Source organism: Schistocerca piceifrons, chromosome 7 (assembly GCF_021461385.2).
Source record: "Schistocerca piceifrons isolate TAMUIC-IGC-003096 chromosome 7, iqSchPice1.1, whole genome shotgun sequence".
Taxonomy (NCBI): domain Eukaryota; kingdom Metazoa; phylum Arthropoda; class Insecta; order Orthoptera; family Acrididae; genus Schistocerca; species Schistocerca piceifrons.
The window spans coordinates 564,168,379-564,185,209 of NC_060144.1; positions in this window are offsets into that span (position 1 = coordinate 564,168,379).

Here is a 16,831-nt window from a genome sequence, read left to right on the forward strand (position 1 = left end):
CCCTTCATTCGATCCCTGCGAAACCCTACATTTCAGCAGGATAATGCACGACCGCATGTTGCAGGTCCTGTACGGGCCTTTCTGGATACAGAAAATGTTCGACTGCTGCCCTGGCCAGCATATTCTCCAGATCTCTCACCAATTGAAAACGTCTGGTCAATGGTGGCCGAGCAACTGGCTCGTCACAACACAATACGCCAGTAACTACTCTTGATGAACTGTGGTATAGTGTTGAAGCTGCATGGGCAGCTGTACCTGTACACGCCATCCAAGCTGTGTTTGACTCAATGCCCAGGCGTATCAAGGCCGTTATTACGGCCAGAGGTGGTTGTTCTGGGTACTGATTTCTCAGTATCTATTAACCCAAATTACGTGAAAATGTAATGACATGTCAGTTGTAGTATAATACATTTGTTCAATGGATACGCGTTTATCATCCGCATTTCTTCTTGGTGTAGCCATGTTAATGGCCACCTTGGGATGCTTCCGAAAACAACAGATCAAGTGCTCAAATCAATCTTTAGTGGATCTTCCACCGACACCACTAAGTATGTCGCGCCTGCCGTGTAATTTACTTCTAGGGCTGCAGAGCCTAGTCAAGGGTCTGGAGTCCAGGCCACGCCGCTGGCAGCGGACCAGGCAGTTGTGGGGCGACGCCCTTGAGAGGAAGCAACGCGATAACAGCTTCCGGCCTGATACGGCGACAAATCGTGCAGTCCAGATGGTGTTCCTAGATTGCTTTTTGCGCTCCCCTGCACAAGTGGACGATCGAGCGTCAGGCTTCACAAAAGATGCGGCTTTCACTGAGAATAAACTGATATTTGCAACAAATTTCCATCCAAAACTCGAAAGAAAAAAAAATGCTGCGTTAATTAAACCAGAGATCGTCACATACACGCTGCAAAACTATCACTGTAACGCAATGTGCAAAGCAGCTAAACATTAAAAGAGAAAATAAGAATCGAAAATTAGAGGTGAATAAACAATTACAGAAAAAAATTGCAACATCAACAAAAAAATTAACGTAGAGTAACGAAATTCCGGTAATACATTTATGTATGTAGCGCATTTAAATGATCAACATTGCAAGATTATAGGTTAATGTCAGTCCGAGAGAAGCCATTGCAAATGTGAGGTTCTGGCGCATTAATAACTGGTGTAACCGCCAGAATGTTGAATGCAAGCATGCAAAAGTGCATGCATTGTGTTATACAGGTGCCAGTTGTCAGTTTGTGAGATGGAGTTCCATGCCTGCTGCACTTGGTCGGTCAATCTACATCTACATCTATATCTACATTTATACTCCACAAGCTACCCAAGGGCACTTTACGTTCCACTGTCATTACCTCCCTTTCCTGTTCCAGTCGCGTATGGTTCGTAGGAAGAACGACTGCCGGAAAGCCTCCGTGCGCGCTCGAATCTCTCTGATTTTACATTCGTGATCTCCTCGGGAGGTATAAGTAGGGGGAAGCAATATACACTCTTGGAAATGGAAAAAAGAACACATTGACACCGGTGTGTCAGACCCACCATACTTGCTCCGGACACTGCGAGAGGGCTGTACAAGCAATGATCACACGCACGGCACAGCGGACACACCAGGAACCGCGGTGTTGGCCGTCGAATGGCGCTAGCTGCGCAGCATTTGTGCACCGCTGCCGTCAGTGTCAGCCAGTTTGCCGTGGCATACGGAGCTCCATCGCAGTCTTTCACACTGGTAGCATGCCGCGACAGCGTGGACGTGAACCGTATGTGCAGTTGACGGACTTTGAGCGAGGGCGTATAGTGGGCATGCGGGAGGCCGGGTGGACGTACCGCCAAATTGCTCAACACGTGGGGCGTGAGGTCTCCACAGTACATCGATGTTGTCGCCAGTGGTCGGCGGAAGGTGCACGTGCCCGTCGACCTGGGACCGGACCGCAGCGACACACGGATGCACGCCAAGACCGTAGGATCCTACGCAGTGCCGTAGGGGACCGCACCGCCACTTCCCAGCAAATTAGGGACACTGTTGCTCCTGGGGTATCGGCGAGGACCATTCGCAACCGTCTCCATGAAGCTGGGCTACGGTCCCGCACACCGTTAGGCCGTCTTCCGCTCACGCCCCAACATCGTGCAGCCCGCCTCCAGTGGTGTCGCGACAGGCGTGAATGGAGGGACGAATGGAGACGTGTCGTCTTCAGCGATGAGAGTCGCTTCTGCCTTGGTGCCAATGATGGTCGTATGCGTGTTTGGCGCCGTGCAGGTGAGCGCCACAATCAGGACTGCATACGACCGAGGCACACAGGGCCAACACCCGGCATCATGGTGTGGGGAGCGATCTCCTACACTGGCCGTACACCACTGGTGATCGTCGAGGGGACACTGAATAGTGCACGGTACATCCAAACCGTCATCGAACCCATCGTTCTACCATTCCTAGACCGGCAAGGGAACTTGCTGTTGCAACAGGACAATGCACGTCCGCATGTATCCCGTGCCACCCAACGTGCTCTAGAAGGTGTAAGTCAACTACCCTGGCCAGCAAGATCTCCGGATCTGTCCCCCATTGAGCATGTTTGGGACTGGATGAAGCGTCGTCTCACGCGGTCTGCACGTCCAGCGCGAATGCTGGTCCAACTGAGGCGCCAGGTGGAAATGGCATGGCAAGCCGTTCCACAGGACTACATCCAGCATCTCTACGATCGTCTCCATGGGAGAATAGCAGCCTGCATTGCTGCGGAAGGTGGATATACACTGTACTAGTGCCGACATTGTGCATGCTCTGTTGCCTGTGTCTATGTGCCTGTGGTTCTGTCAGTGTGATCATGTGATGTATCTGACCCCAGGAATGTGTCAATAAAGTTTCCCCTTCCTGGGACAATGAATTCACGGTGATCTTATTTCAATTTCCAGGAGTGTATTCGATACCTCATTCAGAAACGCACCCTCTCGAAACCTGGCGAGGAAGCTACACCGCGATGCAGAGCGCCTCTCTTGCAGAGTCTGCCACTTGAGTTTGCTAAACATCTCCGTAACGCTATCACGCTTACCAGATAACCCTGTGACGAAACGCGCCGCTCTTCTTTGGATCTTCTCTATCTCCTCTGTCAACCCGACCAGGTACGGATCCCACACTGATGAGCAATACTCAAGTGTAGGGCGAACGAGTGTTGTGAAAGCCACCTCCTTTGTTGATGGACTACATTTTCTAAGGACTCTCCCAATGAATTTTGAACCTGGCACCCGCCTTACCAACAATTTTTATATGATGATTCCACTTCAAATCGTTCCGTACGCATACTCCCAGATATTTTACAGAAGTAACTGCTACCAGTGTTTGTTCCGCTATCATATAATCATACAATAAAGGATCCTTTTTTCTTCAGGGACACTAAACGTGTATTGGTGGATGATACTGAAGTTATCGTCCGATGATGTCCCATACGTGCTCCATTGCAGACAGATCTGGTGACCGACCAGACCAACGCAACGTGTTGACATTCTGTAGAATATGTTTGGTTACAACAGCAGTATGTGATGGAGCGTTATCCTGTTGGAAAACAGCCCTTGGACTGCTTGTCATGAATGGCAGATTGATGTACAAATTTGTAGTCAGGATGAGCCACCAGCAGTGGTGGATGTGGGGAGAGAGATGGCGGAGTTTTGAAATTTGTAAGACTGGATGTCATGAACTGCTATATATATTATGACTGTTGTTGTTGTTGTTGTTGTTGTGGTCTTCAGTCCTGAGAGTGGTTTGATGCACCTCTCCATGCTACTCTATTCTGTGCAAACTTCTTCAACTCCCAATACCTACTGCAACATACATCCTTCTGAATCTGCTTAGTGTTTTCATCTCTTGGTCTCCCTCTACGATTTTTACCCTCCACGCTGCCCTCCATACTAAATTGGTGATCCCTCGATGTCTGAGAACATGTCCTACCAACCGATCCCTTCTTCTAGTCAAGTTGTGCCACAAGCTCCTCTTCTCCCCAATTCTACTCAATACCTCCTCATTAGTTATGTGATCTACCCATCTAATCTTCAGCATTCTTCTGTAGCACCACATTTCGAAAGCTTCTATTCTCTTCTTGTCCAAACTATTTATCGTCCATGTTTCACTTCCGTACATGGCTACACTCCATACAAATACTTTCAGAAACGACTTCCTAACACTTAAATCTATACTTGTTAACAAATTTCTCTTCTTCAGAAACGCTTTCCTTGCCATTGCCAGTCTACATTTTATGTCCTCTCTACTTCGACCATCATCAGTTATTTTGCTCCCCAAATAGCAAAACCCCTTTACTACTTTAAGTGTCTCATTTCCTAATCTAATTCCCTCAGCATCACCCGACTTAATTCGACTACATTCCATTATCTTCGTTTTGCTTTTGTTGATGTTCATCTTACATCCTTCTTTCAAGACACTGTCCATTCCGTTCAACTGCTCTTCCAAGTCCTTTGCTGTCTCTGACAGAATTACAATGTCATCGGCGAACCTCAAAGTTTTTACTTCTTCTCCATGAATTTTAATACCTACTCCGAATTTTTCTTTTGTTTCCTTTACTGCTTGCTCAATATACAGATAGAATAACATCGGGGAGAGGCTACAACCCTGTCTCACTCCCTTCCCAACCACTGCTTCCCTTTCCTGCCCCTCGACTCTTGTAACTGTCATCTGGTTCTGTACAAATTGTAAATAGCCTTTCGCTCCCTGTATTTTACCCCTGCCACCTTCAGAATTTGAAAGAGAGTATTCCATCAACATTGTCAAAAGCTTCCTCCAAGTCTATAAATGCTAGAAACGTAGGTTTGCCTTTCGTGAATCTATTTTCTAAGATAACTCGTAGGGTCAGTATTGCCTCACGTGTTCCAACATTTCTAGGGAATCCAAACTGATCTTCCCCGAGGTCGCCTTCAACCAGTTTTTCCATTCGTCTGTAAAGAATTCGTGTTAGTATTTTGCAGCCGTGGCTTGTTAAACTGATAGTTCGGTAATTTTCACATCTGTCAACACCTGCTTTCTTTGGGATTGGAATTATTATATTCTTCTTGAAGTCTGAGGGTATTTCCCCTGCCTCACACATCTTGCTCACTAGATGGTAGAGTTTTTTACGCCCGGCTCTCCGAAGGCTGTCAGTAGTTCTAATGGAATGTTGTCTACTCCCGGGGCCTTGTTTCGACTCAGGTCTTTCAGTGCTCTGTCAAACTCTTCACGCAGTATCATATCTCCTATTTCATCTTCATCTACATTCTCTTCCATCTCTATAATATTGTCCTCAAGAACATCACCCTTGTATCGACCCTCTATATTCACTTTTCTGCTTTCCCTTCTTTGCTTAGAACTGGGTTTCTATCTGAGCTCTTGATATTCGTGCATGTGGTTCTCTTTTCTCCAAAGGTCTCTTTAATTTTCGTGACGGCATACACTACCCAAAAGGAGGAGAAGAAAAAGGTTTTAACATTAACTGCTGCATAGCTCTTCTGCCCAAGGCGCAAGATGATTATCTCTGTTGACAAAAAACTCACCACCAGGCAGTCGCTTGAACAGATATACCGGCTCATGATACAACGTGTTTTGGATTAGCTCCACATGCGCAAAACTGTCCCTCATACTGGTCCTGTTGGACGGTGTCCTTCACTCACAGCACTGGGGATGCAGTAGTAAAGAATTTTGGTTCCACGCGTGCTGGTGATGCAGAAGACAATACGGCATGTCCTGCAAAGTTTATCTGCAGTCACTGCTCAAGCTGTTGCGCCCTTCTGCGAGCGGTTCAACCTCCCTCCCAAGGGACTTAGCCGGTGCCCGGAATGGCCTCCCGTTACTAGCTGCTGTGGCTCGCCCAAGACTGCTGAGTCGTGAAATTCATTAAATAAAGGACAAGCAGCTACATATACAGAACGCAAAGTGATTGGTTGGTTGATTTTAGGGAGTGGATCAAACAGCGGGTTCATCGGTCCCATCGGATTAGGGCAGGATGGGAAGGAAGTCGGCCGTGCCCTTTCAAAGGAACCATTTCGGCATTTGTCAGAAGCGATTTAGGGAAATCATGGAGAACCTAAATCAGGATGGCCGGAAGCGGGTTTGAACCGGTGTCCTTCAGAATGCGAGTCCTGTGTGCTGATCACCTCTCTCGGTACGACAAGTGAATTGAGATGCGTGTTAGTGGCTCGATATTTACAAGCACTGATATTCCCCATGATATCAACACAGATATATGTCAATAGGTTCAATTGTCGTATGTATTTCGATAAATTGATTAAATAGCTGTAAGTGAGACACATGACTCCAACACATGACTGACATCTTTCAAGCTCACTCACGTCTGAAATGTGGTATAGTATTCATGGGGTGCAAATACCAGTTGTGGAAGGTGTAATCTAGTACTGGTAGCTAAAACCTGTAATATGGAGAGGATTACGGTAGGATAGGGAACGAGGTGACATGTAAGCACAACGCTGCAGTGGCCTGAGGATCATGCGGCGTTTTGATTAACCAGGAAACGTTTGTGGGAAGAATTTTTGCACTGTTGCACTTGCAAAACAGACTTAACAAGGGTTGCCACTGCTCCAAAACCATGGACCAATACCCTGTAATCACCTAATTGCACTGAGAAGCATTACGAACGAGGAGTTACTTCTGGCGTGCGGAATGTACACCGCTGGCAGGCGATACACGGTTTACAACTGGTGTCTTACAACTTTCACAGAAATTTCCACAAAGGCAGACAAAGGTTACAGAGGGCCTCCCTATGGAACAGAGACGAATTGCGTGCCAAAGTTAAAGATTCTCAGAGAACTAGCAGATCTGGTATAGAAAAGATCAATATGATATTGGTAAACTGCAGGAGCATCCCAGGTCCCAGAATTATTATGGCTTATTGATCGTTATTATGTCCAGATATTATTAGGAACAGAAAATTTGATGAAACTGGAAGTGCACAGCAACGAAATCCTAAGTTCAAATTGCAATATTTATTGTATGTATAGGTTAGTCGACACTAGAGACTATGTACTTAATGCAGTTCAGAACTCGGTAACGTCTAGCGAGGTTCTCACATATCCCTAATGTGAATTAATCCGGGTGAAGTTAACCATCATAGCTGGGTCAAAAATGGTAATCGGTTGCTTTTATAGACCGCTTGGGTCAGACCTGTAGTGGTAGAGGGGTTCATAGAGAATTTACTGAATATCGTTAATACTTTTTCTGATATATTGTTGTAATGGAGAGTAAACTCAACTTGCCAGCTATGAATAGGGAGAGTTACATTGTCGAAACTGGTGCCAGGGACAGCGACTCGTGCGACATTTTGCTGAATGTCTTGTCAAAAAATTAGTTTGAGCAGGTAATTAGAGAATAACCTTGTGAATGTAGCGTGTTAGACCTCCTAGCAACAAACAGACCTGAACTTATCGAAACAGTTAACGTAGAGGAAGGTATCAGTGATCATAAGGCTGTGATAGCAACTATGAATACAGTTTTACAAAGAATATCAACAAAGGCAGGAAGTTATTTTTGCTTAGCAACAGTGACAGGATACAAACTGCAGAGTATTAGATTAGATTAGATTTACTTTCATTCCAATTGATTCGTAGTGAGGAGGTCCTCCAGGATGTAGAACATGTTAGAAAAACAACAATACATGACAAATATTTACAACTAAGACAAATGAGCTAATGTACCATTCCACAGGTCCCAAGTGGAATGATCGTCATTTTTTAATGAACACTATATGAAAGAGTCATTTTACAAATACTAATGCACGAATTTAAAAGGAAAAAGTTTTTGTATTCATTTATGAGGTAATAAACATGTAATACAACTACTATAATACTTATTTACAATGAACACATTACTGCACTGAAATGGTGCAGACGTTAGATTGTACTTACACACACACACACAAACACACATACACACACACACACACACACACACACACGCACACACACACACACATATTTACAATGAACACAATACTGCATTGAAATTGTGCAGTAGTTTTATTGCACTTATATATATATATATATATATATATATATATATATATATATATATATATATATATATCATCAGTTATCTGCTATATTAGCAGGTCCTTTGCCTCTCCATTTTCTGCGATCCATTGCTTCCTTCTTAAGGCTGCTGTATGTTGTACCGTCCATCATGTCATCCAGTATCTGGAATCTCTTCCTTCCTCGCTTCCTTTTCCCTTCTACATAACCTTCTAAAACTGTTTTTATCAGTCCGTCATTCTTTCTTAATATATGCCCAATCCAATTTCTTTTTCTTCTCTTTATTACATCTAGTAACTGCCTTTTCTCTCCCACTCTTCTCAGTACCTCTTCATTTTTTACTCTGTCCATCCAACTTATTCCTTCCATCTTCCGCCATGTCCAGATCTCAAAAGCCTCCAGCCTTTCTCTGTCTTTTTTCCTCATAGTCCATGTTTCAGCGCCATATATATATATATATATATATATATATATATATATATATATATATATATATATATATATATATATATATATCAGTTGGTTTTACTGAGAAATCCATCAATGGAGTAGAAGGAGTTGGCCACCAATAAATCCTTTAGGCTTGTCTTAAACTCAATTTCATTGGTTGTTAAGCTTTTTATGGCTGCTGGCAAGTTATTGAAAATGTGTGTTCCTGAATAATGCACACCTTTTTGTACAAGACTAAGTGACTTTAAATCCTTGTGAAGATTATTCTTATTTCTAGTATTGATTCCATGAATTGAGCTGTTGGTTTGAAAAAGTTATATATTTTTAATGACAAATTTCATTAAGGAATAAGTATATTGGGAAGCAGTAGTTAGTATCCCCAGTTCCCTAAACAGGCTTCTGCAGGATGTTCTTGAGTTCACACCACATATAACTCTTACTGCACGTTTTTGTGTCCAGAAAATTTTAGCTTGGCTTGGTGAATTACCCCAAAAAATAATCCCATATGACATTATGGAATGAAAGTAAGCATAGTATGCCACCTTTTTCATTTTTATACCCCCTATGTCTGACACAATTCGCATTGCAAATAGAGATTTGTTAAGACGCTTCAGCAGTTCTGTGGTGTGCTCCTCCTAGTTGAATTTATTATCAAGCTGTAATACCAAGAATTTAACACTGTCCACTTCTTCTATCTTCTTGTCATCGTATCTGGGTGGTCAGCATCAAATATTCTGTGATGAGGACGAAGATGTGGAGCACAATCAGAAAAAAAAGTGTAAAGCATCGTTCAGCATGCCTTAGACAAGTAAGATCCGAACAGTGTCTGAGGAGATGGGAAATACCTGCCGTGGTTTAATAGGGACGCTATGAAGCGGGGCTGGAACACTTGCACACAGTGACATTTGCACGGAGTGATACAGAGCGCGGAGCCCGGGGCTCTTGCAGGGTTAACCGGCTTTTCACGGGTACAGCCACGCTGAGGCGCCTAGCAGTTGAGCGCGGCTGCTCGTGAGACCTGTCCCGCTCTCACACCAAAGCAGCGAGCGACCATCCATCGCTTCAGGGTGGCTCATTAACGCATTTCGTGGTAAATTTATTTTTAAGGCTATTGTATTAATGAGAACTGACAATGAATTCAGCATTATGTAAATTGACAAATTTATATTTCGTAGCGAATTTAAATGGTAAACATAAAAACATAGAACGTCAATGAATATTACGTATTTTCATTTTCACTGAGTGATTAAGGTCTCGCACCACTTATCGAGAAATGTTACACCACTGCCATTAAAATTGCTACAGCAAGAAGAAATGCGGATGATCAACGGGTATTCATTGGACAAATATACTAGAACTGACAAATGACACATTTTCACGAAATTTGGGTGCATAGATCCTGAGAAATCAGTACCCAGCACAACCACCTCTGGTCATAATAACGGCCGTGATACGCCTGGGCATTGAGTCAAACAGAGCTTGGATGGCGTGTACAGGTACAGCTGCCCATGCAGCTCCAACACGATACCACAGTTCATCAAGAGTAGTGACTGGCGTATTCTGACGAGCCAGTTGCTCGGCCGCCATTGACCAGACGGTATCAATTGGTGAGAGATCTGGAGAATGTGCTGGCCAGGGCAGCAGTCGAACATTTTCTGTATCCAGAAAGGCCCGTACAGGACCTGCAACATGCGGTCGTGCATTTTCCTGCTGAAATGTACGGTTTCGCAGGGATAGAATGAAGGGTAGAGCTGCGGGTCGTAACACATCTGAAATGTAGCGTCCACTGTTCAAAGTGCCGTCCATGCGAACAAGAGGTGACCGAGACGTGTAACCAAAGTCACCCCATACCGTCACGGCTGTGATACGCCAGTATGGAGATGACGAATACACGCTTCGAATGTGCGTTCACCGCGATGTCAACAAACACCGATGCGACCATCATGATGCTGTAAATAGAACCTGGATTCATCCGAAAAAATTACGTTTTGCCATTTGTGCACCCAGGTTCGTCGTTGAGTACACCATCACAGGCGCTCGTGTCTGTGCTGCAGCGTCAAGGGTAACCGCAGCCATGGTTCTCGAGCTGACAGTCCATGCTGCTGCAAACGTCATCGAACTGTTCGTGCGCCGGCCGAAGTGGCCGTGCGGTTAAAGGCGCTGCAGTCTGGAACCGCAAGACCGCTACGGTCGCAGGTTCGAATCCTGCCTCGGGCATGGATGTTTGTGATGTCCTTAGGTTAGTTAGGTTTAACTAGTTCTAGGTTCTAGGGGACTAATGACCTCAGCAGTTGAGTCCCACAGTGCTCAGAGCCATTTGAACCATTTTTTGAACTGTTCGTGCGGATGGTTTTTGTCTTGCAAACATCCCCATCTGTTGACTCAGGGATCGAGACGTGGCTGCACGATCTGTTACAGCCATGTGGATAAGATGCGTGTCATCCCGACTGCTTGTGATACGAGGCCGTTGGGATCCAGCACGGCGTTCCGTATTACCCTCCTGAACCCACCGATTCCATATTCTGCTAACAGTCATTAAATCTCGAACAACGCGAGCAGGAATGTTGCGATACGATAAACCGTGAAACGTCCCCTTAGAAAAATTAATGAATTACTACGCTAATAAACCTCTACGTTATTTGATTTTCAAGCACCTGAGCAAAACTGAACGTACTCAGACATTTCTCTCTTTACTTATTCTGATCATGACTAAACTGACACACAATATTTTTAGCGCAACGCAGTCTGACTTTCAATAATCCCTACAAAAGAATGGCCCTGACTAACAATAACCTATACCTTTCATGAATCACTTACCTCACAAAAATCTTCGTTACTCGAACTACAGCAATACAGCAAGCGCCAACACTGCCAGCTAAATAAAAGATTCTAACTACTGAAGGCACCAACTACTGATAGGCATGAAAGATTTTGATAAAGAACAAACAATGTATTTACCCTAACAGTGTTTAAAAGTCATAATATATATATATATCAGTTCATGACATCCAGTCTTACAAATTTACTGTCTCTGATGGACACATGACCAGATCATCCGCTGTCAAAACTCCGCCATCTCTCTCCCCACATCCACCACTGCTGGCGGCTCACCTCCAACTCCGCAACGCTACGCGCTGTTAACATCCAACTGCCCAACACTACAATAGCGAATATTACAACAGCCACAGACTGCACACAGCACAGCCAGTGATTTTCATACAGAGCGCTACGTGGCGTTACCAATATAAACACCTAAACAGCCTACTTACAACCGCAATCGCGATAGGCTACAATCCGACCTTTATCAAAGTCGGAAACATGATAACAACGTTACACAGGCAACGCCGGTCAACCGCTGTTTGTGTATGAGAACCCGGTTGGAAACTTTCCTCATGTCAGCACGTTGTAGGTGTCGCTACCGGCGCCAACCTTGTGTGAATGCCCTGATAAGCTAATCGTTTGCATATCACAGCATCCTCTTCCTGTCGGCTAAATTTCGCGTCTGTAGCACGTCATCTTCGTGGTGTAGCAATTTTAATGGCCAGTAGTGTAATTCGAAGACAAGCTCTTAAGTTGAAGACTGCCATGGATATTCGGTTGGTCGCGATTTCGTTCTCTTCATAGAGTAAAAAAGCAGCGTGTACATGTAAGTCTAAACATCGACATAATCATGGCTGTAGACTTATAAAATCATAAAAATTTACATTGAGGAAAGTGTGGTCTACGAGACTAATTTTTCTGTGAAACTAATCACGCAAACATCACACTGCTGGTGTGTAAGTTCTAGCTGTAGCCGAGTTTCCACACTGTCAACATAACACGAAAACCAGTGAGATTGCGCAACAGTTTGCAAATTGAAAAACAGTATGGTAACTTGATCTTAGAACAGATTCATTCTTTGAGTGTCCTCATGAAAACAAAAATCTACTTTGTTGGGAAAATTATTGAGACGTTTATTTCTCTGTTCTTTGCTTCTTTTGTTTTTACACATCAGATTCTCGCTGTTCACATTCCAAATGTCCATAATCTTTTGCGTGGTGTCTATTCGTTTCGTTGTGTTCAAAGTTTTGAGGCACATTAATAGAACGCTAAGCGTATCAAGACATCATCACATACAATAAACACACAGACCAGGCATCCTGCACTGATACGTTGATGTTGATGTGTGTGACCGCTTTCAAGTTCCTAACCCGACCATAATGCTGCATTTCATTACTTTAAGAACAGCTTCTCTCCGTTCTGGAGGATACACCCTCCCCCCCCCCTAAAACTCCAATTAAAAAATTTAATGGCTATTTCACATCTTTGGAGTGTTGACTCTCAGATCCCGAAACGATTTGGCTGTATTCGAATAACAAGGACATCTAATAAATGTTTGGAATACGGACTACGAAGGGGCTGTGGCACACCGAAATATGCTACAAATAATTTTTGATTTATAGTACCATCAAACAGAACCACCTTTACTCCGAACTTGGCATAAACTCAAGCTCAAACTCAAACAAGTTACAAGATTTCCAGGAACACTGAAACGAAACAATTGCCAGCCAGTCGTTGGAAATCAATTACTTTGCCTATTGATTGTGTAAATACGAATTTAGGGAATACACTGAAGCCTTGTTCAGTACAATCAACGAGCTCCAAGAAAACAGGCATTGGCTTACACTCAGATATCCCAAACACTGCAACTCCTCAACAAGACCGTGAGTAGATTTTTATTCAGTAAATTCAAGAAAAAGGCTACTCTGATCTTGAAATTACAAGAAATAGTCTCATATAGGAAGGGAGGGAAAACGTTATGGTGCCTGAGAATTTTAATGGATATGTGTCTTGTAGTAAGATTCATTTTTTGATAAAATGTTACACTCCGTGTATCATAAGTTTGTTTTATAAGCTCAGTGCCAAATTTTTTATCTTAAATATTAATTAATTTGTACAAAATTTTTGCACGAAGTAGTCTTGACGTGTTTGCATACTTCTATGCATTAATATTATCGAAAAAGTAATTTGTTTATTTTATCATCACATTTATGTTCTGATAATTAAAGAAAATTTAAAGCTGAAATTTGAAATGAGCAGTGTAGACAAATTATTAACAGTTCTCATAAAATGAATGCACAGAACCGTGTAGCTATGTTTTCTGACTGTACCTACAAAATCTGGCATGTGAAAATTTTGGTGTGGATACCAAAAGTTGGTTTTCGAGAATACCATTGAAATCATATTAAAAATTCAAAACTGGAAGACCAGTGAAGTTATGGATTTCAAAACTTGGCTACTGCTACATCTTTACGATTTTAAAATTTGGGTGCTATAGGCAAAGTAGAAGAAAAGTTAAATTTTTCAGTAGAGTCTCCCCTTAAGCATGTTCGCATTTAAGGCTACGCCTAACCATATTTGCCTGCGTTTCGGCTGCAAATATTTTGTATTCGGTGTTCACCCATACAGATTTTGTTCGTAACAACCTTTGAAGGCGAATGCTGCGATTATTTCCTGGAAAAGGCTTTGTCTTTGAGATAGTCTTTTCGGTCTTGTTTAGGTAATATTTCACAAATTTCAAGAGACAATCAGCTGTGTATTGTGTGTATTGAACCGGGGACCTAGAAACGACGGAGAGGCTTCGTCCCTGCCGTTGCCCTCAGCGGTACACAACCCCACAACAGGCCACAGCAGTCCATTCACCCCACTGTCACCCCACATCGAACCCAGGGTAGTTGTGCGGTTCTGCCCCCAAGGACACGCCCCCCACCCCCGAGGAACGTCTCATACCAGACGAGTGTAACCCCAAATGTTTGCGTGGTAGAGTAATTATGGTGTATGCGTACGTGGAGACTGTGTTTGCGCAGCAATCGCCGACAGTTAATGAAGCAGAATAAGGGGAACCAGCCCGCATTCTGTAACCTCCCCCTCACATATCGACCTTAATTACAGTGAAAAATTAAACCGCGTGTACCTAATGGAAATTTGGGAAAAGCAATCGTCACCGAAGTTAATTTGTCGGTAAAGAGGGAGGAAAGGGTTACATCTAAATGAGAGGAAAAATGAAAATGAAACTGGTGGAAATTAATTTTGAAAAGGGGTAAAGTTATTAAAGAAAGTAAATGTGCGGCCGTTGCGTTAACAATTAACTAGCGGTAATTAGATATTTGAGATTTGGGGGAAATTACGGTCGCCAGTCCTAAGGACAATTACTATAGTAACTGAAAAAGAAAGGTTATTACACATATAATTAGCACTAGAAGCGTGGCAACTGAAGGTTGACACGTGTAGTGTGAAAACTGAAAGTTTATCAGAAGTAATAAATTTCGCTGCAATCTGACTTAATTTAGCAAAAGAATTAATAAAACCGGAAAATAGAAAGTTAATTTAGTGACTAAGTTAATAGTGAGCTTTCTTTCTTATGCACATCGAAATTCAGTAAAATACGGTTAGTCTTGGGCTACCTCAACAATCATTTCAAAACCTACTTGAATCTACGTAATTTAGAAATAAGAGATTTAACTTTGAACTTGAATTAAATGATTCTGAACAATGAACAATAGTAATATTTAGTACGTACCAAGCTGAGCTGCAGTCACAGGTAAGCTAAAATACGGTAACAAAACTCGCACTCTTAATTTGTGCTTGTGTAATCTAAATATTGTAGCCAGCTATGAATGCCTTAACTGAACTTTGAAATTAAAGCAGTGAAATCGAATGATGCTGGCGTTTGAATTTCAACGACACTCGGGTTCGTTCCGGAAAAGGAAGGGAACTTGCTTGGTAATGCAATTGGGACAATGAGCAACAAAGGTTCATGCTACGTTTCTGTAATTTAGTTATGAAAATGGAACAGTTTGAAAAGCTGAGGTCTGCCATACAGTTCTAAAACTTTACGTGCTTCCAGTCTTCCTTGTTGATTGATTGAAGGTTTGAAGCCGTCGGTCGAGGAGGTGGCGACAGTCACTCATTGTCGGCCGTCGCTGTTGCAGAAGCTGGATGTTGGCGCGCCTTCTTCTCGACACGGTCACCAGACGAAACGGGCTCTTGACGTGCGCCAGCTAATGCTTCCCGTCCGCGACACCGTGTCAGAAACTATCATAGCAAGTCGAGCGCAATTACATGCTGCCCAACCCCGAAAGCGCGGCAACTCGCGGGAGCGTAACACAACACACCTGCTCCACTGCACCATCCTAGCCAGACTCTCACTGCTCTGCCCGCGCTCCACGCGACAGAGTTAACACTACCAAAGATCCTAAACACTTTTGTTGTCCACATGACCTATCGATGTATTCGTTCGATAGCATAGTTTTCCCTAGGTCAGACCCAGCGTATAAATACAAATAATATTCACAAAACAAACAAACATAAATGCATATATATATATATATATATATATATATATATATATATATATACAAACAGTAAAACAATTACAATATATAAAGACACAGAAAAGTCATATCTTCAGGTAACAAAATAAGGAAAAAAATTTATAGTGAAGCAGATGGAAATAGGAGGATATGCATTTCCGGCGATACATCAGTCCAAGTTTAGGTAATATTTTACAAATTTCAAGAGACAATCAGCTGTGTATTGTCTGTATTGAACCGGGGACCTAGAAACGACGGAGAGGCTTCGTCCCCGCCGTTGCCCTCAGCGGTACACAACCCCACAACAGGCCACAGCAGTCCATTCACCCCACTGTCACCCCACATCGAACCCAGGGTAGTTGTGCGGTTCTACCCCCAAGGACACGCCCCCCACCCCCGAGGAACGTCTCATACCAGACGAGTGTAACCCCAAATGTTTGCGTGGTAGAGTAATTATGGTGTATGCGTACGTGGAGACTGTGTTTGCGCAGCAATCGCCGACAGTTAATGAGGCGGGATAAGGGGAACCAGCCCGCATTCGCCGAGGCAGATGGAAAACCGCCTTAAAAACCATCCACAGGCTGGCCAGCACACCGGGTCTCGACACTAATCCGCCGGGCGGATTCGTGCCGGGGACCGGTACAAAAATGGTTCAAATGGCTGTGAGGACTATTTGACTCAACTTCTGAGGTCATTAGTCCCCTAGAACTTAGAGCTAGTTGAACCTAACTAACCTAAAGACATCACACACATCCATGCCCGAGGCAGGATTCGAACCTGCGACCGGAGCGGTCTCGCGGTTCCAGACTGCAGCGCCTAGAACCGCACGGCCACTTCGGCCGGCGGGAACCGGTACGCCTTCCAGCTCGGGAAGCAGCGCGTTAGACCGCGCGGCTAACCGGGCGGGCTATCGACATTTACGTGACTTTGTTTCGTTTCCAGTGAGTACCACGAGGAGCTAGTCTGTTTTCGTCCGCCCTTAAATTTATTTTCAACATTTACAAGATTGCCAATGGCTACACTCCAAT